At 35.4% G+C, this 25,832-nt stretch overlaps 1 protein-coding gene across 3 annotated transcripts in view; it reads right to left on the minus strand.

The window, feature by feature from the left end:
• Positions 1-25,832, minus strand: part of CSGALNACT1 (chondroitin sulfate N-acetylgalactosaminyltransferase 1) — a 193,570-nt gene that overhangs the window by 97,396 nt on the left and 70,342 nt on the right. For 2 of the 3 annotated variants that reach the window (XM_072405281.1, XM_072405279.1), the window contains exon 3: positions 16,543-16,612. The gene's annotated coding sequence lies outside the window, so the exon portion shown is untranslated. Of the gene's footprint in view, positions 1-16,542; positions 16,613-16,829; positions 17,046-25,832 lie in introns of those variants that run through there. The other variant, XM_072405280.1, reaches the window with a different exon arrangement.

The raw sequence follows: 25,832 nt of genomic DNA on the forward strand, positions 1-25,832 counted from the left end.
TTTCTGGTTTTGCCCTCCAGGTTTTGAGCACAAAGACACAGAGGTCTGAGTGATGTTTTATTGAAAGAATACATAATGTTTAACTGTCTTATTCTAAAGTATCCTTAACCAATGTTTCCATAACCTTGAAATGTTTGCTCTGTTGCAGTTTGCAGATTGTGGAAATTCTGTGTGTCCTTAATTAACCTAACACTTGACTGATTACAAATATGGCTGTGCGGTTTTCAAATAGTGTATATATAAACAATACTGTCAATCTTCAGATTTGTAAACCTCAGAAATGAAATAGACCATTGTTCTTGGTCGTTAAAAACACCTACACAGCTTGCTTCACATATTCCTCCTGGTATCTGATAGGCACAGACTTTCATTAAAATTTTTGCTTTATAGCAAGAGATAAAGTAGTACTTTTTTGGGAGATACAAGTGGTAGTTTTAGTTTAAAATCCAGCATGACAAAGCTAATAGCCAGAAAAATATATATAGTTATAGAATGTATACTATTATGTCATGTCTAGTTATATGTGGTAAGTTTTCTTAGTTCTCAAATAGCAGTCATCATGTGCAGTGCCAAGCCTGGAGTGATATCTCCTTCTGGATCTTTATGACCCTGCTGTGTACTAAAGGTACCTAAAATCCTATAGTGCAGGGAAAGTATCTGACATAATGAAAGTGAGCTTGCTGATCCATGAATAGTGATAGTACACATTATTGTGGTTACTGCCAACACTGCTGGTGGTTATTATTGTGGTCACAGTATATGTAGTCACATGTTACAGTATAATTAAATGTTCAATGCACCTCAACAAACAAAAACATGTGCTATGGTGTGCCGTCTGAAAGTCTTAAGCGTACCTAAACTCAACATTTTCCCTTTACATAAAAGGGTAGACAACCCCTATATGTAAAGGAATATGGTAATTATTTTTTAAGTGTTACTATTAAGTGCAACACACTTTTTTTTTTTAAATGAAAGAGCAGAGCCTTCTAGGATACCCACGTCACGCATACTGGGAGGCTCCAGGTGCTTCTTCTGCGCATGCCCTAATCTAGGACATGCGCAGAAAAGGCATTTTTTCTATTAAGGGAAAGAAATGCCAATCTCACACAAGTGCAGCGAGATCGGCTCACTTTTTTTTTTTTCCTTTACAGTGGGCTATGTCACCCGATCTCGCACTTGTGCAGTGCGAGATCCGGTGACGTGACAGGAAGACAAGAAGAAGATGTAAGAGAAGACTGAAGATGGCAGTGCCTGGAGCTTCCTCAGCCCCGGGAGGAATAGGAACTCCAGGACGCTGCGGGACTGGATCGCGGGAAGGACCAGTGCCATCGAGTTTGATTTTTTTGTTTACAGTTTAGTTCCGCTCTAGGAGTCAAAATTCATAGCCTAGATGATGACCACCACTTCTGTACAGATGAAATGATTATCTTTAGGCATCTCTCCTAGAGTGGTGACAGAGTGAAAACATTTTCTAACAAATAGCAAATGACTTAAGAAATCCATTCCAGGTTTGCTGGATCACCCAGGTTCACTGAGGAAAGTGTACGCTCTCCAACCTTGGAAAGCTTTAATACATCAAGCTCATCAAGTCAATTCCTTCTCTTCCCCAAACACACCTAGGGCAAGCCCTTTGCTGTCTGAGTACAGGAAATCAGACATAAATAAAATAACCTTTTAAACTAGATGCAATTTTATTTAACTAATATATACCACATATAAATGCTTGGAAGCACATTCTCTTTGACAGTCTGTCTTCCTACACACTACCTATTTTCAGTGGTGGGTAACCTGTTGTATTAAAAAAAAAAAATTTCTTAGTAAGGAATTGCAAAGTTGTATCATTATAAGTAATAGCAGAATTTAAACACAAAGGAATTTGCTAATCCTAATAACATGTTTCTAACAAACAGGTCATTATATGGGTAAATTTACATTATTTATTGGTAAAGCACTGACAAATTCCACAGAGCTTTACCAAGTACACACCCTAAATTATCTTGCCTAAAAAACAAGCTTAGAACAAAACAAAGTAAATCTGGCTGTGGGCGGGTATAGTGGGTAGCACAGTTCAATTCCAACTTTGTTCACTTCCACTGTTAACAATTAATAAAACCTTATCTGGGAGCAATCATTTGAAATATTATCCCCAGTTTAAGTAGTAATGTAATACATAAAGGCAAAACAAAGTACAAATACAAAGCATGTGGACCTCACAGAATCAGAGATTTACAAAAAACGTGGAATGCTGGTTTACCATTGGTGATTCCATGCAGGAAAGGATTCAGATTATCAAAGATGGGATGTTGCTTAGGGTAGCTGGACATCTTGGGGTGTCACTTCACCCTGGTCATCATGTCAGTAAAGTATCCATGGTATAAGGAAAGTTTTCAGACTGCCTCATGCCTGTCATTGCTAACTTTCTCAATCTTTCCATCCCCAGCAATGTCATATCTTTAAAGATCATTTGAACTCATGTTTCAGTGATGTGGTTGAATTTTTGTATTATACATATGCAGCTTTTTTAACTGTAGCTCATTTACAAGGATTTACATAAACTGCAGACAGCATATGTACATTTGTGCAGCAATCTCAAGAGAAATGCTCTGTGGGTCTCTGGTGTGGATTTTCTTTGCTGTAAAAATTCTGGGTGGTTAGCTTTGTGACACCAGGAGTCATTTTAAAATGATACATTGAACATGATATCCCATTTTTCTTTTACATCATTTTAAGGAGTAATCATTTTATCCCTGCACTGATTTCCCTACAGTGACTTTATTACACCGCTCTGCTATCCTCTGGTGCATACTTGAAGAACTCAACAGTTCTTTAACTTAAGCACTTGTAGTCTATGTGGCACCTGCTGGCACTTGGCTTTGATGTATCTTCTCTCCTTTTATTTTGATCACTGCACCCCCTCCTCTAGAGAACTTTACATCTGTCCTTTGCACCTGTTCCCAACCAAGTCCCTTAAATCCTATACTAAAAGACAGCCTGATTTTTTTTTTACTTTATTAACTTAAATCTATATTGTGCTTTAAATTTCTAGTTTTATTAAAGACACATATACGTTGGTTTTCTTTATTTTCAATCACCAACTCATTTTTCTCTGTTTTTTTTACATTAATATGTTAATGTTATCTGTTTTTCTCTAGCTCTGCTAGATAACATGGTTGATATGGACAAGATTTATGATGCCATATAAAGAAAGCTCCTTACACTGCAAACAAACCATGCTATGAAATTGCAAATGGCTTTTAATAATAAAGTTGTTGCTTTTACAGAGTAGAGTTGATAGAATGTTAAAGGGCATGAAAATTTCCACTCATATTTATGAACCTCCACCCGTGAATAACATCTCAAGGTTAACAATGATAAATGTTTTAAAGGAGAATAGCACCAGTTAAATTTCAGACCTAAACAGGGTCTTTACTAAGAGATTTTTAAACTTCCATTGCTGACCAGGTTACAAAATATACAGATGGCCTGGTTGGCATTATTTTCCTTTGCATATAATACGTTCATTATCACTGTCTTACAATGACTATGAAGCATAGGCATGCAGATAATTGACATACAACTTATACCACAATCATCTTCATGCTTATGTGTGATAAAAACTTACTAACACCTAAAGATCAAGCTTTATATTAGGGAGTTAGCCTTCTTTATAATATGTTTAGCAGTTTTAAGCTTTCAGTATAGGCCTTTTTTGATTTTCCCTGATTTTTTTTCTTTTTATGATGTACTGATAGTGAGTATGTATTTTTTAGTTTTTTTTTTTTTTGGTGTTTACCCTAAAGCTATCTTTTTTTCAAATGTTTTCAAGCTTGCTCCTTTATATTTTGTATGGTATTAAATATATATTTTAATAGCCACTAGAGATAGTGTAGATTAACTGCTATAATGAGTTTGTTGAGATAAAATGTCAGCCAAGAGGGACTGTACATTTTTGAGTCAACCCATAGCAGTTGAGTATTGACTGTTCAGATAGAAAAGTGAATGTTTACTAAAACTGTGTACATTAAAGCTGCCTTTCTTTTAATAAAATATACTAAGGTCATCTCTTTTGCATGTATTGAAAAAAATACCATTTACATTAAGTTTTAAAAAAAATTCAACATATACCAGCTTTATTCAATGCCTACTTCTTAGGACTGTACAGTTTACAAAATCAACTAAGCGAGTAGTAATTCTAGAGCATGTAACACTTTAATCACACTATACAATTAATATGCTGTATGTGTCAATGCTGTAAATCTAAAATCAACTCCCCCCCAACAGTTACATATTTCAGGCAAATAATACATTTAATGCAAATAATACATTTAATCAAAAAAACTATCTAGCCTCATCATCATGATAGGAGTCACCAAACAAATTTCAAGCCATTACATTCCAATATAGTAAATGTAGCATTAAGTTTACTCTCAACACTGTTAAGTATTCTAAAATGAAAATATTCTACATTAGGGTTTATTGCAGAAGCGTGAAACAAGTCACGGCACTTGTATGTTGTAGTGCTTCTATGAAACAAGGTCCCTCTGTGCCTGTATTTAATTTACAGTTTCCTTTAAATGGAATGTGAGGCTGGCCAACTAGAAAGGGGTGCCAGTTGCACATTTCGAAAATAATTCATTTAATACCGATTGAGCCACACCATAGTAGTATCATTCGACAGAAAAATAAATTTGGTAATTTGCTATATAATGTTGTGCTGGATTTTTACAGATGTCATTAGAAATTGTAGATTGTACATTTGGTATTATGTTTGGGCTGTTTAATGGTGGTTTTCTTTCAGATCCTCATTACTTGCTTTTAGCATTTGATTTTTTAAAACAGAAAATAGGTTTACTTTACCTTTCCCATGGTGGCTAGGCTAGAGTGACAGCTTGATCCTTCTAGCAAGATGGGAATGATTAGGATAATAAATCTCATTAAAAGGTGCAACAGTATTGTGGCAAGATATACTCAGAGGTTGACAGGAGCTTTTTTTTTGTATCATCACATGGCAGTTTTAGTTACATTTCAATCTGCTTTTAGGTATACGTTTTGCTTTAAATTCTGTTAATTTTACATATTTTTATTTGTTACAGGTAATTGTCTCTGGCCAGTACTGATCTATGGGATCCGTGAGGCCTACCCATTCTGTTTTTGTTCAGTGGTATCTTTGTAGGCAAGAAAAGCTGAAGGCATTCACAATACTTATCCCATGAAATATTGATGAAAATTAGATTTTCACACCAGTACTTGATGCCAAGTCCCGAGACTGCTTTGCTTTCTCAACATTTGTAGCTCAGAGGAGCTCTTAAAATATCAAAATTTCAGGTCTCAAAGAGCCCCTGATGAAAATAATTTTTTGAAGATTAGTGGGAAGAATGCCACCGACTTGGCAATGCCAAATGGTTTGCAGGTACCAATAGATGAAAGGTCAATCAGCCAATACTCAAGGAACCCCTAACAACCTCAGGAGGAACCCTGTTTAAGAATAGCCGCTCTAGAATGGCAGTGAAAGCCCAATTAAAATATGAAACATCACTTATCAAAGCATTTTAAATCAACTTTATGTAAAACAGGACTGTTCTAAAAGACTTGATCTTTAAGAAAGGATTAAGGACACCACAATCATAGTTTTTTTTTTGCTGATATAAATGCAAATAATTGAAGCTCATCCTCCCAGTTGATAGGAAAGCTCCAGTTCTAAGGCAGCTTGAAGCATGTTTTACCTATGCAAGGTAACTACTGCTTTAACATTGAGATCTAAGTATCCTTTTCTTTATTTACTGGCTGGAGACAGGATTTTTCTACTTAGTCTGTGGCTGCTTTTTAAAGAATTTCTTTTATAGAATTGTGAACATCTTTTGTTTTGATGCATAAGAAGGTATTTGGGAAATTTAAATAAGACTTTATGGGTTTGTTTTCACTGAAAGATGACTGGAAGCCAGAGTGGTGCTTCAGTGACTTCCACTGTCACTGAAAATATCTAAAGGGGCAGCTGGAAATGTTCTTCAAATGCCACTAGTCCCCTTCATAGTGCCTGACACTGGTTACAGCCACAGTTATAACTGCACTGCACCAAAGCTGCCTGTCAGTTGCTAGTATGAGCCAGCTCTGAAGATAAAGATCATGGCACTGCAATATGTTTTTCCCAGAACTGACGAGCATTGAAGAGGAGTTCCTTTTTTGCCAAAATTTCTAAAGCATTTTAGGAAATAAAAATACCAATTTTAATTTGGAAGAGAAGATACTATAAAATGAATTAAGATATGCTAAGCCCTGAATATACATTTACTGCACAAAATTAATTTCCTCTACTACAAATTTATAGAAGTAAATTCCAAAAGGATTCTTTCAGTATCTCTACATACCATAAAAAGCTATGTTATCAGAAGAAAACATTAGAGCCTTTTTAGATGTCTCCGCCATTAGAACGTGATATAAACTTAAAAAGAGAAACTGTAAACAAGAAGGAAAATTAAATCAAGCTAATAACTCACAGTAATAAGTTTCAATAAAATAGGGTCTCATGAGGTTTTAGCAAGACATGAAAAATTTCCTCTAGAAGCCAGCCTGAAATGCACAAGGAGGGTAAATTACAATGCAGAACTCAAAGTGCATCACACTGTGAATTGTAAAGTTGATGGCAAATTGTATGGTTGATGACACATTTTAAATTTTAGTATTGTGCTTGTCACTATTAAAGATTGTGGTGCTAGTAGTCACTTCCATGTATTACTGGTTTTAAGGTGGTGGCCATTTTCTGTGCTTGTGTCGACAGGCTTCGATGAGCAAATAAAGTATGCTTTTGACATCAGTTTAAGATCCTCTGAGATCATTTAGAATTTTTTGCAGATGCATTAGATGTGCATTTGACCTTGTTCAGTTAATTTTGAATTCTCATTAACTTGTATTGGGAGAGTAGCGGTTCTGGCAAAAAGCAAACAAAAGACAATCAATAAAGGACCTAAAAATGATAGCAATTATTATTATAGCAGAGCAAAAAAAAGACAAAAAAGAAAGAAAAAGAGTATAAATATTGGACATGATCAGGTTGTAGCAACACATTTATAAATTATTACACAGTAATAAGCCCGCTTTAAAAGCAAATTGTCCAATGGTTTGCTGGGGCCACAGCAGTGTAAAATTGGTCAGCAGCACAGCATTTTAATGAGGGAAAATGGCCAACATATGCTATAGAAAAAGAGTACCACCTTGTGCTTACCAACTAATCTTGAGGCTAAGGCTGAGGCTTTAATACAAGAATTAAAAACTTCAAAAGACACAGTATAATATAGTTGGCTAGTAGTTGAATTGTGAATTTTAGTTCTAACTGGGGTATGCCTAAAGTTCATTTTTATGTTTTGATTTGAAAAGTGTAGTGTTCCCAATGCATTGGTGTCTATAAAAATAAAAGCTATTAAGATTTTTTTTATTTATTTACTTTTTTAAACACACTGCTATTATTCTGAACATAACCATTTATGTATATTCTGGGGATGGTTTTACTGGGAACCCACAGGAGGGGCATGATTCCCAATTCCAAGGCCCACATTTTTCTAAGGCCCAGAAGCCTAATATTACACCCTGTGCTAGGCAGCAGTTCTGGCTGTAGGTTATACTGGCTGGGGGTTTGGCTGCTTGTTACTACAAGGAGGCCAGTTATTTTGTTTATGGACGTTTGTTTTGTGGAAACCAACACCTGTGAGGGAAGACTGGTTTCTTGCTTAATAAACATGGGCAAGAGCCCAAGGGGAACTTGCAGATTGGAGTTTCCTCATGGTCAGCCTGCCAGCCTGCTATTTGATGACAACCCCTCACAATATACAATAAAAAGCATAAAACTAACACTCAACAATGCTGTTAGGCTTAGTCTACACAGACTGTTTCCCCAGCGTTTAACCTGAGGCTTTTAAAGCCCTTGTTTGAAATCCCCATGCATTACAATGGGGATTAATCTACACCAGGACGTTTCCTTGAGGCATGTTTGTGACATTTATCTTAAACATTGCTTGCAACGTTTAAAAAATAAAAACGCTGGGTTAATGCTGGAAAACAACCAAAAACGTGGGAAAACGCAGGTAAACGTTTCTATTGATTTCAATGGGAGCTTTTCCTGCGGTTTCCCACGTTTTTGAGCACTTAATATGCAATTTAGTTTAAAACGTTGGGGAAAAAGCGAAAAAAAAGGCGGGAAAACAGGACATAGGCATAAAAGTGCATAAAAAGGCAAATAAACGCAACAGAAATGTTTACATGTGTTTTTAAAAAACGTCCATGTAGACCCAGTTTCCACACAGCACAGCATGCTCATGCTCCATATCTGTCCACATTAGCTAAAGTCTATGGGCAAGAATGGATGGAATTGCAGACAAAAATGCTTGTAGGTGTACGTCTATGGTTTATTGGCCAGTTTACCTATAAGCACCTGGTAGTTCCCTGAACTACTACACACAAAAAAAGCTCATTGTGAGGATGCAGGTACACCCAGAGCTATACCGGCATTGAGCATAGGCTGTATTTATGTAGGTAAATATATGAATTGAAAACTATTTTTCTAGTTTTAGTTTTCTGCCCACATTCAAGATGGCTGAAGATTGAAACAAAAGAGAAGGAAGATGGTGGCGCTCATAACGGAATTGAGACAGGTGAGTAAAAATAGGGTCTAGTTCTGCTTTAAGGTTTTTATTCTTAACAAAATTCCCTTGAACAGATAATAAAATCCCCTAGCCAGGTTTCAATTGAACCTCATCCTTAATTTAAAAGGTAGTAAGTAAAACACAAGTAGCACTGGACATACAAGTTGGCTAATTAACATTGTATGTTTAGATTTTGTGCAGTAGAGTGAAAACAACATAATCACTTCAGACTTGTAGTAGTTATTGCACATTAAAAGCTCACAAATATTTCTGTGGGGAGGGGGATATGCTTCTAGAGATGAAATGCTTCATTGAAACTAATATTACTAACTACACGCAGAGATCAAAATGACAAGGGTGTCACTGTTCATCCAAACCCACAAAAATGTCCCAGTTCTAAGATGAATTTAGTCTACATTTGCAGTCTGTTTTGCTAATGTGCGTTACTTGTATTACCTTCGAAATAATAATCATGCTTCTGTTTCATTGAGACTGTAATACTTTGAGCAAACTGTTCCTGACAGTTTTACATGTTGCATGAAGCAGTGTTTATATCAGTAACATAATCCCAAGAAACTAAAAAAAATTAAATTAATAGTAATAATAATAATAATAATAATATAGTATGCCTTGTTATTCTGCCACACCCCCTCTTACTTTTGCAGCTCAGATATGCCACTAAGCACAACGGAAGATGTTGCTAATAAAAAAATGGAGCACCTTACACAGTGTTTATAAACAATATTCAGATGTCAGGCTTATCAGCTCTCCTGGGACACTAATGCCATGCATCTCAGGAGGTTTCTGGCTGCTCCTTTTATGCATTCTGCAATGGGGACAAAATGCTGATCTTGGCACTCTTTTTTTCACCCATTTACAACAGACTAATAGGCAGAAGCCAGAAGATGAAGGAAGAAGATGGCAGTGCCCAGTGCTTCCTCTCCGCCAAACAAAGGCAGATTACAGGACAGTGCGGGACCCAATCTAGGGAAGCACCGGAGGAATCAAGGGATCTGCAGAAGTAAAGGCGAGTTTTTTATTATTTTTTTTAGTTACGCTAAAAAAATAAAATGTATACTCCAACTGCAGGAACGCTTTTTTTTTTTAACTGTGAATATATATATATATATATTTTATTATTTACTTGCTTTTGAATGTGAAGAGAATTACACTATCACCATAAGAAAGCCTTGCAGAAAGTTTTAAATTAAAGGAATAATAATTACTACAGAATAAACAGGCTTGTGGCACAAATGTAATAATTTCTCTGGTTCATAAGGGGTATACAAATGTTTATTAAAATCAGTATACATACAAAAAGTAAATCTAACCCTTGAGCAAGCAATGCAGATTATAAACATTTATGAAGTGTAAGTAGCTGCACACAATGAAGCTGTTACAGGGAAAGCATCCAATGTACATACAGAAAATTTGAACTAATATTACTCTGGTCGTTTACCATTTTATTTTTTGTTGTTATTAGCCTTCTCGCAGTTTGTGGCTCTGCACTTTTTATCAGCTATCCCATCTGTTCAGTAACAATGGGTTTTTGATGCCAACCATTAAAGGAACAATTATAATTAAATACATGGTATGGTATACTACTTCAGCACAAAGTCTAGCTATCAATGAAAGGCATCTCAGTGTTTGCTTTGATGTGTTATTTAAAAATGCTGATATGCTTTAATCTGCTGGAAGTAAAAGCAATGTATAATTAAATGTTCATTGATTCCCAAAAACTACGTTAAAACATTACACACTTTTAATCCTTCTGATGTTTTTTCTGATGTGAGATTTGTATTTTCACTCCAATTTACTGAATGATAAACAGAGGTAAAATTTTCATAGTCAGTAATTTTATATATGTTGATAAGGTGGAAACCATACCCCTATTCTTCTGTCACCTAAATCCCTAGTTCACATGGCTGGACTATTTGTCTACCTGTAGTATAATATTTATCTCTCATTTAAAGGACATAACGTATTAGGCATCACTGTACAATAAACATAGGCTGCTGATAATGAACTTGCACAGGAATAGAAGAGGAGCCTGCTCAAATGGGCTTACAATTGAACTTGGGGAAGCATAATAGAAAGAAAGGAATTCCCAAAAATAGGGACAGTCTTAGAGGAGACTTGAAGTGTCTTGAGTGATGTGTAATAGCTAGAAATCGATTCTGAGATGGGATAGAAGCTAGTGTAGGGATTTGCAGATCAGGAATACTATGAAGGATAGATACGTATGCTTGTAAAACTTGTGAAAGATGGTAAAGGTTAGAGTGTAGTAAGTGGAATAGCAGATAAAAGGATGTTGCAGTAGTAAAGAAGCAAAATAAATAGACTGTTTACGAAGAGTTTGATAATCTTTTGGGATTTTTAGGATGTCAAGCAGGTGAATGTAGCAAAACCTAAGGATGTTCTGGATATAAGCAGTGAAGGAAAAGGCAGATTTAAGGATACCATGTGTCTATAAGGAAAATGATTGTTCCCTGTGAAGGTATGATTAGCTAAGTTTTCTATACATTGAGACACGTGCCAGTAGAGTAGATGATCAACTGTGCCAAAAGCTGAAGAAAGATCCAAGAAATGTAGAGGTGAGAAGGCCATTGTCTATTTTATTGAAGTGTGTGGGTTGAAAGCCAGACTTGGGTGTTAGAAACTCTGAAAGTCTTCTGTAAAGAGGAGGAACAGGATGGTGGTTAGAGGGTGGAGAAAGGCTGAGAAAGAATTTCTTCAATATTGGCAGAACCAAGTCTGCTCCACTTAAGTTCAACTGTTCAAGCAGATTTTATGTGTGATGTAGATGTGGGTTAGTTGGGCTGGGAAGTGAAAGGTAAATGGAACAACTTTAATCACTAAGAGTGCAGTTATACTCAGGAGCAGCTTGGTCTAAAGTTGTGAGAGAGAGTGGAAGCGCATGAAATATCGGCGTGGGTAAAGTTACAAAGGTCTTTTGCCATTGACATGGTCTGGGAGGAGGTGAGTGAGGGCAAAATTTGGAGTGTAATAGTAATACAATTGTGATCAAAAAGAGAAAATTGTGAGTTCATGAGGTGGTTGGGAGTGCACAATTTACAGAAAACAAGATCGGATATATGTGAGAAGAGTGAGGAAATATCAATACAAAAAAATATACCAAAAGAGCTGGAGATAGAAAGCAATTTGACCGAGAAGAGGGTTGCTAGGTTGGACTATTGCAATTTTAAATACATCGATTGGTTAGATTGCAGGTAAGAAAGCAAGTCAAGAAACAACTTTTTCAGAAATTGGAAGGTTAGGTTATGGGGCCAATATGGCACAAAAAAGACTTATAAGATGGATTTTAAATTAGGAGAATAGGGGGGGGGGGGGGGTAAGGATGACTTTCTGTGTGCAATGAGAGGGAGAGAATAGGACCTACCTGTAAGTCAGGTTTAAATAAGTTTTGCAGTTCTTTTAGTTGTCAGATAATTTCCCAAATTCTATCTACTTTGTAATATGTATGGTCAGCTTAAAGAGACACTGTCACCTGCCAATAAGAAGAAACCAAGAAAATATGGATATTTTTACACAAGCATGACAGCCACAACAAGAATTTAGTATTTTCAGAAGAAATCAGAAATTGCTGGACTCATTTTCTCTCGATACAATTTTCATTTAAATATAGATGACTTCTATTACAGCTGCTGTCAGATTCCACAGCTAAAATATTGGAAATGTTAAAACTACCTCCTAACTTTTGACAATGTCAGCTAGTTATCACACTAACAATAGCTCATACTTTCAACAAGGCCATACTGTATTGCCAATAAATATCAAAAGGTTAAATATTGTTTCTTTTCAATAATGCTTTTGCTCAGAAAAATACAGAGCAGCCATTCAATTACCTATTCATTGCAATGCAATATCATCACACATAACTAATGTACTAGATAGAGCCTGTTAAACAATACCTGCCTTAAATGCACATCATGGAGAAGTACAGGCTTATGCACTTGATATGATATCTAACCCAGCTCTGGAGAACAGGCACTCCAAAAATGTCCCAGTCTAAATAGTGCTTCAGGAAGCGAATAGAGCCTTTGTAATACAATACCTTCCCTACTTCAAAGATATTGACACATTACAATATTACTTTTAAAATGGCATTATAATGACTACACTACATGAAAGCATCTTCTACTTATTGCACAGAATACAAAAATAGGTAAACAAAAGGCTACTTGAATCATGATCATATCTGGCTACCTTTATAATATGTTTACCAACAAAAAAGGCTTCTGTGTCATAAAGAATCTATAGGAGCTGAAAAGAAATGTTTGAAAGAATAGTTTATCTGTGTTTATATAACACGATGCAGTCACCTGCTCCATATTACCTTACATAGAAAAATATTAGTATTTTATAATCTCACAATTGAACCTACAAAAAAAAAATGCATTAACAACACTATTTTTGTGTAGTAAATAAACATATAATATTTAACTCCACCCATTTACACACACTGAGCTTCTCGAGTCTTTTCAAGGGGATCCAGGAAAGTGATTCTGTATGCTGATACCACTGGAAAACAAACATATTTTACCTTGATGGCCCTGATTTATTAATGCTCTCCAAGGCTGGAGAGGATACACTTTCATTAGTGAAGCTAGGTACTCCAGCAAACCTGGAATGGATTTCTTCAAATCATTTGCTATTTTCTAGCAAATGTTTTGAATCCTGGACCATATTCATTTAAGGTTTGCTGGATCACCTAGTTTCACTAATGTACGTGTATCCTCTCCAGCCTTGGAGAGCTTTAATAAAAAAGGCCTAATGTCTTGTGTTTTTTGTTTTTAGAAATAAGATTAACAACTTGAAAGCCTGGATCCATCCTGCTTTAAACATACCAACACTTCAGGCATCAGGATGTGGAGCAATGGTGTCGGGGATAGTTTCTTGCAACCTTTTGGGCACTTAATGCCAATTACGCATCATTTAAAATGTCCCAGCCATCTTTAGAATTGTTGACCATGCCCATCCAAACTACACCAGTTGCAGTGGAAAGATCATTTTCATATCAAATGCCAATGAATGGGTTGTGTAAAAAATGCTTTAATATTTAAAATGTTTTACTTTTAACTGTTACTTACCTACATTACTTTTAATGTTTTTTTAATTTATTTTTATGCTTAGGAATTAACATATAACATACACAGGAAATCCCTTTACATTTAAACCCTATTGTAACTGGTTTTGTTGTTTTTTCAGCTCAATAGCAGAGCTTGAAATTTACAAATAAAACTCAAGTCAGTAAAGTAACTTATTGGAGTTGTAGACATTATCTTAACCCTAGCTAGCGCTAGTGCCGATCACTTGCACAACCGTAGCCCGGACTCTGAATCAATAGAAGAAACCGTTTTAATCTATTTGGGAGTAAGAGTAAGCGCTTCCTGCTAGGTTTAAGGGGGTAGCTGACTAGAAACTGGAAATGCATGCCTCAGTGTAACCCAAACATAAACTGTGAACCCTCTCCTCTCTCTTAATATTGATTAAAATGCCCTACATTTGAAAATACTTTATAATGGGTGAGGCAGCTTGAGTGAGCAGTTTGTTTTTTCACTTATAAGTTAATAATAAATCTTTATGTATGTTATTACAGTATATATGTGGTATAAATGTGTGGACTCTTGCTTCTGGCTCAGTGATTTAGGTATACTGTGAAAGTACAGTAACATTGGAATACAAGACCTGAAGTACGTAAATGTAGAAGTTTACACATTTTAACCACATACCTATAAACTGCATGCACAATTTATTAATTTTTGCTGTGTTCTATGTTAATAAACTATGTTAATTTCTTCAATAATTAAGAAGGCGTAATGAAGAAGGTTCTGTTATTGTAAAGAATGTTTTATAATAAAAGACACTTGGGACCAGAGTCTACCATACTTTATACAATATTTTAGAACAACTTATAAAAAGGAATCATTGTAAACCTGTCAATGTAAATTCTACAAAACTAATTTAAACTTTAAAAGCCCAGATCCAGTTTAGACAAAAAGGAAACTGCTCTAAATTAAATAAAAAAATAGCTCTAGCTATAATACTCTCTCCTGTGCTGTCGTGTCGACTCACCTGCTCAGGAATCTAGTGTTAGTCCACTTCTGGGTTAAATACCACCCACTGTTAAATTAATGTTTTTTTCAGTTTCTAAGTATAAAACAAATATAACCAATGTAACTTTATGCAAAATTAAATGTGTTAATGATGTGAACACAGTGGCCTTTTTTTGTTTGTTTGTTACCCTGTAAAATTTTTGTATTACTTTTTAATCCTGCCAAGTAAATCTGCTTTTTTTCTCTACTTTTTTCTCACTGTTTGTTCTGCAGAGAAATCACACAATATATTTGTAACAGACCAGCCTTAGTTTGGCATATAGTTGTAAATGTACTTTAGGTCATACATATACATATATTAGGACCTCACTAACCCTTTTTTTAATCAGTTACAGAACAAAGACTTAAACTATATAAATAAAAGCTGACTATTGCATCTATTCCTAGAAATGTAACCAAATGTAATAGGCACACTTGCTGGCCTGTTACAGGAAGTGAATAATGAAACTACAGGCAGATTCAACAGATACAAATACTATAATAAACAGGGTAATTCAGAATAACAAAAACTGCTGGTAATGCTAGTGACAAAATGAACCACATAGTTCCACTTTAAGATAATAAGAAGTCAGTGAGGCTTTTTTTTGTCTTTGCTTGCTCTTATTAATGCCTGGCAATGTTGCACTTTTCATAGTTTAAAAACTGCTTCAGTAAATTGAAGAGCCCCGATTTTTTTTAAAATACAGGTATTTTCATTTCCTGACAATTTTTCAATGCCACACACTATTTTTGTTCTGCTATGCACAACTGGATACTATGTAAAATGCATTGAAATAAAAAAAAAACCCAGACGCAAGAGGTCCTAAGGCTAAATAATCACAGGAACTGATTTCACATTGCACAAATGAACATGACAATCTAGCAGTTACTGGAAAACACATAGTCTTTCAAGCATGAGCCAGTCATTGTTTGATTTAGAAGAGCTTTTTTGTTTTCAAAATAAAAGATACTATAATTTAAGAATTGCATCACTGAGCACCTAAAATCAAATGGCTATTTCCTAAATATCACACAGAGTTTTATATAGCAAATAATAACGCTAATAATTTGCATATTTTCTTGTAACTTAATCTGTCAGACTTGCAGACTATAAAAATATACACACACACACATTCAAAACATCCCAATGCCAGGGCTAGTGGAATTACCCCCCTTGTATCTACAGCAGATTTAGAATACATAAAATCCATTGCCTTGTTTTATTAAAATGTGATGCCCTGAAATGTAAGTTGAAAAAATACTATGTTCAATTCACAATTTTCCTTCACACCAGTGGATGTGGGATGTGAGCACAGGTGAACTTCAATGCTGTTCATCTTGCTTTACATTTAGTAAATCAGTCTCACAGTACTGCAAGTGAAATATGACAGCAAGGTCTCAGGTGGCTGCAATAAGGGTATAGGAGAAGTAACGGTAGAAGAAAAAGAAAGAAGAAAATACTCTTAATAATCACAGCTCAGTTATCATCAGCACAAATTAAACAGAATTTCATTCTGTAGACTTGGATACCACAAAGCTAAACATAAAAAAAGATATAGGTAAACCATAAAAAGTTAAATTACTTTTAAATATATAAGGCCACACACAGTCGTAGAAGCATTGTTCAGGATAATTGCAAAGGACATCTGCAAAAACAAACTGTTTCCACTATGTACTTTAGTAGGAAATAATTGCAAATCTAAGTGAAACCCAGCATCTGTTAAAACAAATTGTCTCCAATCACTGAAATCACCATTTAAACCATCATCATTAGGTGGAAAAAAATAACATACCTTGTATTCTTGAAGTTAAGGTGCTGATATCCTCCGTTCCACATGCAGGTTTTAATAATCCATATACTATCTGTCAAAAAACAACAAATTACCATAAGAATCTAATCTTACAAATAACTTTATAAGCTTAAAAAAAAAAAAATAAGTAACCAGAATTCGTATTTCTTGTTATGCTGAGCATTATGATATCTAAAAAGGGTTTTTTAAAAAGTTGAACCATTAAAATTAGAATTATTTTACAATGAGAGCTACACTCTACAGGTTAGAAAAATACTTGCTAAACTTACATTTTATGAAAGTTGGTTCATACTGCAGTTACAGTGGACTGAATGTGCTGTAAAAGCTGTCTGTTCAAATCTATGGCACTCTGACAGCGAGCAAGAGCACGCATTAGTAAATTGATAGAGCCCGCTTTACGTTTAGAATAATAATAGTCATAAAAAGACCTTGTCTCTATTCCCAGAGGAGAATCTAAAATCCTCGCACCCTGAAATCACTGGACACATCTGAGTAGCAGGGAAAAAAGTAGCCGTGTGTTGCGTCAAAGAGCCCAGTATGAGGACTTAACACTGAACAGTGAGATATTAAATGGGCTGGAGACAGCATTCCAGTGTAGTGGCTGCATCATCTCTCAGGACTAGCTGGAGTCTATCCCGCATCTCTCACATAGCAGCTGAACTCCACAGCTTCAAGAGGCAATTTCTCCTCTTGTCTAAACACATGCTATTCACAGCAAACAAGCACAAAAAAGTGCATTCATGTACAGAAATGACTAGGGGAAAGGGGTAAACTAATTTCAGGCCAGCCTTCTTCTGCAAAGACAGATGAGCAGAAAGGCTCATTGATTGTTTTTACCTTGGTGGTTCAAATTCACATCCCACACAATAACGACTCTTGTGTGACTATTTTAACTCCCCTTAGAAAATAAACTTTTCATACAGTATTGAGCTTGGTACACAACTTTGTTCCATGGTTGCTTAACCTCTAAAACTTTAGACTCAAGATACATTCCTCAAAGTCCTTAACTATGTTTTACTTGTGAGAATGTTGCTTACATTCATTTAAGCATACCCTGCTACTGAAAGCAAGGAACTCAATACATGCAATTCAGGGGAAATTACTTCCATCCCTAAATAAAAATTAAGGCAATTTCCAAAATGAAGGCAAAGGTAAGAGCCTGCAGTATCCATAAAATCCAAATCAGATTCAATTAGTTTATTCTGTTTAGTGCAACTAATATCAGTCTCTGCATGCAGTATTTAAAAATAAATCATTGCAGGGACTAAAATATATTTTAATATTGTGGAAATGCATCAATAATTAATCCCATAAAATAATATAAAATTAATAGCACTTCACATACACTTAAATTACATATGATAGTACTGACTGAGAGGTCACAAAACCATTGCAGCTTAATTAAAATCAGAACCAAATGACCTGATGACTATTTTAAACATCTTCATGTCCTGCTCAGCCGTTATCATGACAATATGTACCTTTTGTTACTTTTTAATAAACCTAAAGTATGGTCTATGTGTGCTTTTGAAACTGATTTCACATTTTTAACCATCATGTGCAATGTTACTGACTTTGTAACCAAAAAGATGGCTCTCAATGGACAATGGGATGGAAGGTGAGCAAGGGTTAGTCCTTGAAACAAAACTTCAGACAGTTATTTGATTGGGGAAGTGGTAAGAGATAAAATCATTGACAAGATTTAATGTGTCTTTTTCAGTGCCCTTCTTGGTATTATTATCAAACAGTATTTGTATAGCGCCAACATATTACGAGTCACTAGCACTATCAGTCCCAATAAACATTATCACCAGAACACAAAGTTAGGTAAAATCTAAAATTGTGCACTTGTCCCCAAGTAGAAAGAAAATTTTTAATGCATTCCAGTGAAAGCCAATAAATCTGAGATTTATTCTAACTTTGGAAAAATTTTCTCTATTTACTGCTGGTTGTTTTTGGGACAAGTGAGTGAAAATCTCTTTGGACATACATGGAAATAAAAACCTGATAGAGGTGGAAATCTTTCTCTATGCTATCATAGATTAGAAAATATGTTTAGAGTAAGTTTTGCTTGAAGACAAAGAAGTCAAGAGCAGCACATTTGTATGTAATTATTAGGTAATATTCATTGTATTCCTAATGTTAATTTGACATTGGCAGAAAGATAAGCAATTATTATGGTGTTATGGTAGAAACAAAAGTCTTCAATAAACATTACGGGTGCCAAAAGCCATGGGGGCGCTTAAGACGTTCCCAGTCCACATTTCTTAGTCAGATTCAAGTTTTAAATAGCCTGGGCTATATAACAAGGAACAAATCAAATAATCCTGTCATGAAAGTAAATTTGCAAATACAGCACTAATTAAAAGCTGGCACCCAAAATGTTCTCTCTATTTACCCCCCGCCCCCCCCCCCCCCCCCAGAGTATCATAAGCGCCTACCAAGCATGTCTACTAAACAAATAGCAACTTTTGTAATGACTATGTTTTTATTGGATGTATCCTGCTTTGTCCTTCAGTCCACTTCAGCAATAGATAACTTCAATCGAAATCTATTACTTTGGTAAAAACAGAGAGTGATATTGAAAGAGTGATAAAAATCTGCTGTTGCAGTTGCACCCTTGTAAAGAAAAAAAGTAAAGAAAAAATGTGAAAAAGAGAAGAACTTCAGATACAAAATTTCACTGGAGCTTTCACTGGAATATATATCAAAACTGCATCAACTTGAACTTTGTATACACAAAATACCTGTGCAAACACAGGTATTATATTACCTTGTAAAAGTAGTGGCAACATTGACACTGGGCTGTGCATAGTTTGTGCAGTTATGGATCTGATTCAGTGGGGTACATGCTGCCTGCAGAAAACTACAGTTGGGGGGTGCACTGATAAAAAAAAAATACATCCTGCACAAGACATGAGCTCAGTGGAGGTCTATATAGAGTATCTGAATCCTGAGCTGTTCTGATCAAAGAAAGCTCCAGCAACTCACGGTATTGTTGAAGCTTTCTGGAACTTGCCTTATCCACATCCCAACAAGTTAGCAAGGTGTCACATTATAGTGAAAGGCCAATAGAAATGTGTAGAAGGCTGAAGGGAGTTGGAAAGCTTCATCACTACTTAAATAGTTCAAATACATTTTTCATATTATATATTCAGGCTTACAGGTCTGACAAGCTTAGCATGCAGGCATATTTTCAAGAACTAAAAATTACAAACAAGAAGTTATCAGCGGTACTCAGTGATTGCTTTATTTACATCGTAACACGTGATTCAAAGAAGCATGACAGCCCCTTCATGCATTTCCCAGTAACAGTATTTAGGGGCAGGAGCTGCAGACTACTGCAGCTATATAGGTAAGCACATCAAGGTATCTGCACTACTCATTAACTTTTTTGAGTACAAATAAGCTTGCTTTTGCTTTGCGCTTGTTTTGAGAGATTACCATATCGAATTAACATTATATTATAGGCAAATTAAATTAAAATAAGCTAAGATAAAAGAATGCAAATGTGACATTCATACATTGTTATGTAAGCATATTGATATCCTAAGGCATTATAATACTTAAGCATTCCAAGAGGAGGCAATCTCAGTAAAACACATTTAATTCTGTCCCACTTGCATGATCCCAAAATCAATCTCAACTGAAAAAGTTAATTAAAGATTCTATCAAAGATAAAGTATGCTAACCCACTAAAAGCAATATACAATACCAGTTATTGCTCTAAGCATAAGCTGGAAATTAGCAGGTCCAAACCATTCTTTTCTTTAAATAAAAGAAGGGAAATATGTTTAATATATACTAACACACATCTACCCTATTTCAAATTTTCCAGACCATTACAGGTAAATGAATAATTCTTATTATTTTGTAAAAATGACACAGAGCCTATGTTTAATTATCTGGGGTTGTATTATGTGCTATGTTTTGTAAATCACAGCACAGTAACAAGCATGGAAATAAGGAATCTGACACTTTTTTGACACGAACTTAAAGCATATTTGTTTTGGGTTTGTGATTTGAAAGTAAAAAAAACTGACATCTTCCACCCCACTCACTTATGCAAAAGAATAAATTCTACCCTGATACTTCCATTATATGACATTGGCACCTTTTCTAGAAAGGAAGATAACAACCATTGATCAACCAATGCAGTCAGGGCCACCCCCGACTAGTCTTGTCAACGGTCCCCATTAACCTCCCTGGTGGTATGATTATTGAGCATTTTTACATTTTAAAGGCGGTACATTTAAAAATCCTCATTATTTTAAATTTCCTGCCTGGTCCCGCCTACGTGCCTAGCGGTCCTGCCTCACGTGCCTCACGAGCAGATGCTGGGCCGGCATCTGCTTCCTCTGGCCTCGCGTCCCCGCGATGAGGTGATTCCCAATAGAAGAGGGATTTGTATTTTTTGGAAAGGTTTCATGGCTAAAATTAAGCTTTAAAGTGACCCTATCACAAGTTTGTGGGCTCAACTGTCTGCATGATAAATGAATTAAATATGATACAGCTAGGCTACTCCTCTACAGAAGAGACTGCTTCAACACTAAAAACGTAAGAAGCAGAATATGTCACAGGAAAGAGGGATCACCATAGGCTCTGGAGAAACATGGTACTTTGAGGAGCAGAATCCAAGCAGAGCCTCAATTGGCAGGCAAGGGTGTCGATATAGTATTTGAATTGTCCTTAACATAGAGACAGCAGGAGTAAAGGAGTTTATTTACAACTTATAACAACAAGTGGTTTAACAATACAATCTCTGCAAGGATTTTTTTCTTTCTACGACCCTGTGGGCGGTCAGGGATCCCCCCCAAAAAAGTTTGTCTGAAATTAAAACGTAAACACTGAGATGGTGATAGGGCGCTAGGGATTAAACTTCAGCATCAGCATGGCTGTGCACAAATCACAGAGAATTGATATGTATCTTTTTGCAGAGCTAGGAAGCTAATACACACTAAAAACGACACTAGTAGTTCAAGCGGTCAATGAACAAAATCAATTTCACTATGGTGATAATGATCTCTCAAAACATTCTTGTCATTTTCTTCATCCTATAATAAAATGAGCTTACGTTAGGAAAATTAATGCACAAAGTACAACAAAACCCAACTAACTTTACAGCAAGTACAAAGTCTAATACACATAAAGCAAACAAAATTGTATGGCATAAAGCAAGCATAACAGGGCAGGCTGATAAAGTCATTTCACCCATTTTTTTTCCAGGCACTTGCTATTACTGCCGACAATATAACATAATGATTACCCCTTTTACTTAAATAGAATTGACAATATTTAATTATTATAATGATTTGTTTACACACCATTGAGGAATACATGTGTTAATTGTAGAAAATATGTTATTACTTTAAACAGTCACCTATTAACAATATGTGATTAACAAGCAATAGTTTTGTTCCCTGTTTTCTTTTTTCATAAGTAGTTATATTTTGCTCGACATTTACATTCAGACCAACCTAAATTGACGATGACATGCTTAGGACAAACTTTAACACAGGGAATATGGGAAAAAGCAAATATATTAGAAAGGGTTTCTTTCAGTAAAAACTGCATGTAAAGCAATCATATCTCTAGAGATACAGGCAGGTGAGCCCAGTATTGTAAAGCAATCATATCGAGAGATACAGGCAGGTGAGCCCAGTATTAGTATAGTATTTTAGAATTACACCGTCTTTAATTTACCATTGTTGTGTTACTTATCTAAATCCATATAGCAATCAATTAGAAATATATATTTATGGGTTCAGCTGCAATAAAGATAAGAGATTGGCTGCTATTTGTTATATGACTTTGCACTATAATACTAAAAGCTTTTTAAACATATTTTTGAATCCGGTTAATATAAACAAGATTTTAAATAATAAAAAGGAAATATATTTAGGTATTTAATGAGTACTCCAGAAATAAAAGACATTTCAGATAATGGTCATTTGGTATATTGGGTGGATACAGTTAGGTCCATAAATATTTGGACAGAGTCAACTTTTTTCTAATTTTGGTTCTGTACATTACCTCAATTTTAAATGAAACAACTCAGATGCAGTTAAACTGCAGACTTACAGCTTAAATTCAGTGGGTTGAACACAAAATGCATAAAAATGTGAGGAACTAAAGCTTTTTTTTTTACAGAATCACTTCATTTCAGGGGCTCAAAAGTAAAGCTGCGTACACACTTGCAATTTTTGTCGTTGGAAAGGATCTTTCACGATCCTTTCCAACGACAAGGGGCTGCAAGATGCATGAACGATGCTGTACATACAGCACCGTTCATGCTCTATGGAGAGGGGAGGGGGGAGAGCGACGGAGCGGCACCCTGCTGCGCGCTCTCCCCTTCCCTTTCATTACGATCGGCTGTCGTCCATCGTTCGTGGATCCGGCAGGTCGGTCGTCCGGACGATGGACGACACCGACTGTACACACGGAAGATTTTCGCCCGATAATTGGCCGATGCCGATTATCGGGCGATAAAAATCTGCCGTGTGTACGTAGCTTAATTGGGCAATTGAGTCAAAGGCTATTTCATGGGCTGGTGTGGGCAATTCCTTTGTTATGTTATTATCAATTAAGCAGATAAAAGGCCTGGAGTTGATTTGAAGGGGGGTGCTTGTATGTGGAATATTTTGCTGTGAACAGACAACATGAGAAATTGCTACAATATTAGGAGTGGCAAAATGTACAGTTTGGTAGACTTCTACATACAGAAGTGAATGAGGAAGTCCATCATAGTAATGAGCCAATATGATTGTGTGGTAGTGAGGCTTACTCTGACACTGCCTGGAAGTTACGGAGCTTTGCATTTTTGGAGCAGTCTGACATTTGTGATGTTTTAGGATATTTATAGATACAAAAGAACAACAAAGTATCTAACTTGTTTCCTGTTTAAATAGGCACTTGGCAACTTTTGCAGGCATAATTTGTCTTTTGGGGAACTATTGATAATCTGTAATATATATATATATATATATATATATATATATATATATATATATTTTTTTTTATATTTTTTTTTTTCCTATCGATATGAGCAAGTATCAGCAATATCTTCTGACTACTCCCCAAAGCTATGCACATGTTTGTGCGGGCAAACCAAGTGTGCATTATTATAGAATATTCTTATAAAACTGATATGTAGGCAGGACATCAGTGAGTACAGAAAAGTGAACCCCTAGTAGCAAATCCTAAAGAATATTTCCCCTATTTGGCTACTAAATCCAGATAGGTTGCTATGGATTACTGTACTTTAAATATCACTATTGCTCTCTGTGCTGCCTTAAGAAATAGTCCTGTATGTAGGGTAGCTTCAAAGGCACATTATTATTCCAAAATACTACATATAACTGATTACACAAACACATTCCGTGACCATGCAGGTCGATACTTCAAATGTCTATTAGCCACTCGTAATTACGCGGTTACTAAGAAAAACAGATACACTTGATGGAGCAGTCAAAATAAATAGCAGTCACCACCTACATTGACAAAGTGCTTTAAAAAATGTGTTTTTAATACAATCCTCCAGATATGCTTTTTCTTTAAAGGAATCAATCATTCAGGTGTAACACAAAGCTGTCACACCCCTGTGAAAAATGGAAAGACTGAAAAAATACCTTTATCAATCTGCACACCAAAGAGGTAGATACAAAGCTTTTGTATCTATTCAGTCACATTCCAGTTATGAAGCAATATAAAATGTTGTAATTTTCCAGACCCAGATAAAACTACAGGCACACCAATGTAATAAGAATTCTACAAATCTGAAGCTTTCTTACACTTACCCTCATACACACATATACCACTACATATTTCTAGTGAAAACATGAAAAATGTATGGGGCTGCCATTGCTGGTCCTCTTTTTTGCTAGTTGTCTGGCCCTAATACTTTTACATTACGTTACATATAAGGAATATAGAACATGCATGCTTTCAATCTGTGTGTCAACATTTCTTAACTCTATACTTCATTATACTTGTTCTAGGTCTTATTAGTTACTCCTCTAGTTACTTTAAAGCAGAACCATCATCAAATTTTCAATATTATGTAAAAGAGTTACTTTACCTTTTACATATTGAAAAAAAGTTGGTCGCAGTGCGAAATCGGGCGGCATTGTCAAGAACCCAGAGGAAAGATAAAATACGATTGTGTGGTAAGTACATTAAAGTAAGAAACAAGTTCGGCTTTATGAGGCATGGTAAGAATACCATCTTTGTTTTACTATACAGACACTGACAATCATGGTTTAATATTTTAGTTGGACACAAATACTTGCACAAGAAGTGCATGCTTGCTTCTCTAGTGGTGGGAAGTCCTCAGCAAAACCTTTAATTCAGAAAATAGTGAAACTTTTTTACCTTTATATTGTAGGAATCATCATTAAGACCTAACTCCATTCACAGAGAAACTAATGTCAATAACGAAAATGTTATTTTTTCAGCTTTTCCTTACTTCTTCTAAAACAAAATTAAAAGTTTCGTCCTAAGTTAATCATTAAGGAATTTAGTAGGGCTGCCACAATTTATGGAAAAAAATGTTTTTTTTTTAATAACGATAGCAAATTTATCATCCAGGCCTGTCAATTACTGTCCAAGTGGCATCCCTAGCAATTACATAAGTAAAACCATATCTCCTCCATAGCAGAAAGTACTTCCATGCTCAGCATACTCCATTTTCTCCCTAAATTATTTAATTTCTTCTATAGACAATGCAGAGTTTTATTATGAAGAATGGAAGAAAAGCGAAGAAAGGAGAGAAGGCTTTTGAGGGCGGTAAATGTGTAGCAAATAAAATTACATAGCTTTTATTTCATTAATTGTGACAAAACATAATAAAATAAACAGTAACTTGACTAGGACACAATTTTGTTTTTTCAGTAGATCGTCAGTACAATTCTGGCAAAAAATGAGACCTGTATTAGTTTCTCAGAATACATCTAGACAATGCAGAGTTGCTATAACATTCTTATGGAAAGGGAAACAATCCATGGTTACTCTTTTTATATTAAAAAATAAAAAAAAAAGTTAATAGTGTCAAAACCTATTTCCTGTGTTTCGATGGAACAGCTAGACCTGGTGCTCCTGATAGGCCAGTCTCACATTAAACCTTTTTCTTATTCTTTCAAAACATAACATGTAACATACCACAGATACAGTATGTAACAAATCTATTCCAAAATACAACTGATTTCCCAATAGCAGTCTGTATAATTGCAATTCTCATATTAAAAATCAAATTGAATCTTTCATTAAATCTCCAG

The sequence above is a fragment of the Pyxicephalus adspersus genome, chromosome 3, assembly GCF_032062135.1.
Source record: "Pyxicephalus adspersus chromosome 3, UCB_Pads_2.0, whole genome shotgun sequence".
In the NCBI taxonomy this organism is placed as follows: Eukaryota; Metazoa; Chordata; class Amphibia; order Anura; family Pyxicephalidae; genus Pyxicephalus; species Pyxicephalus adspersus.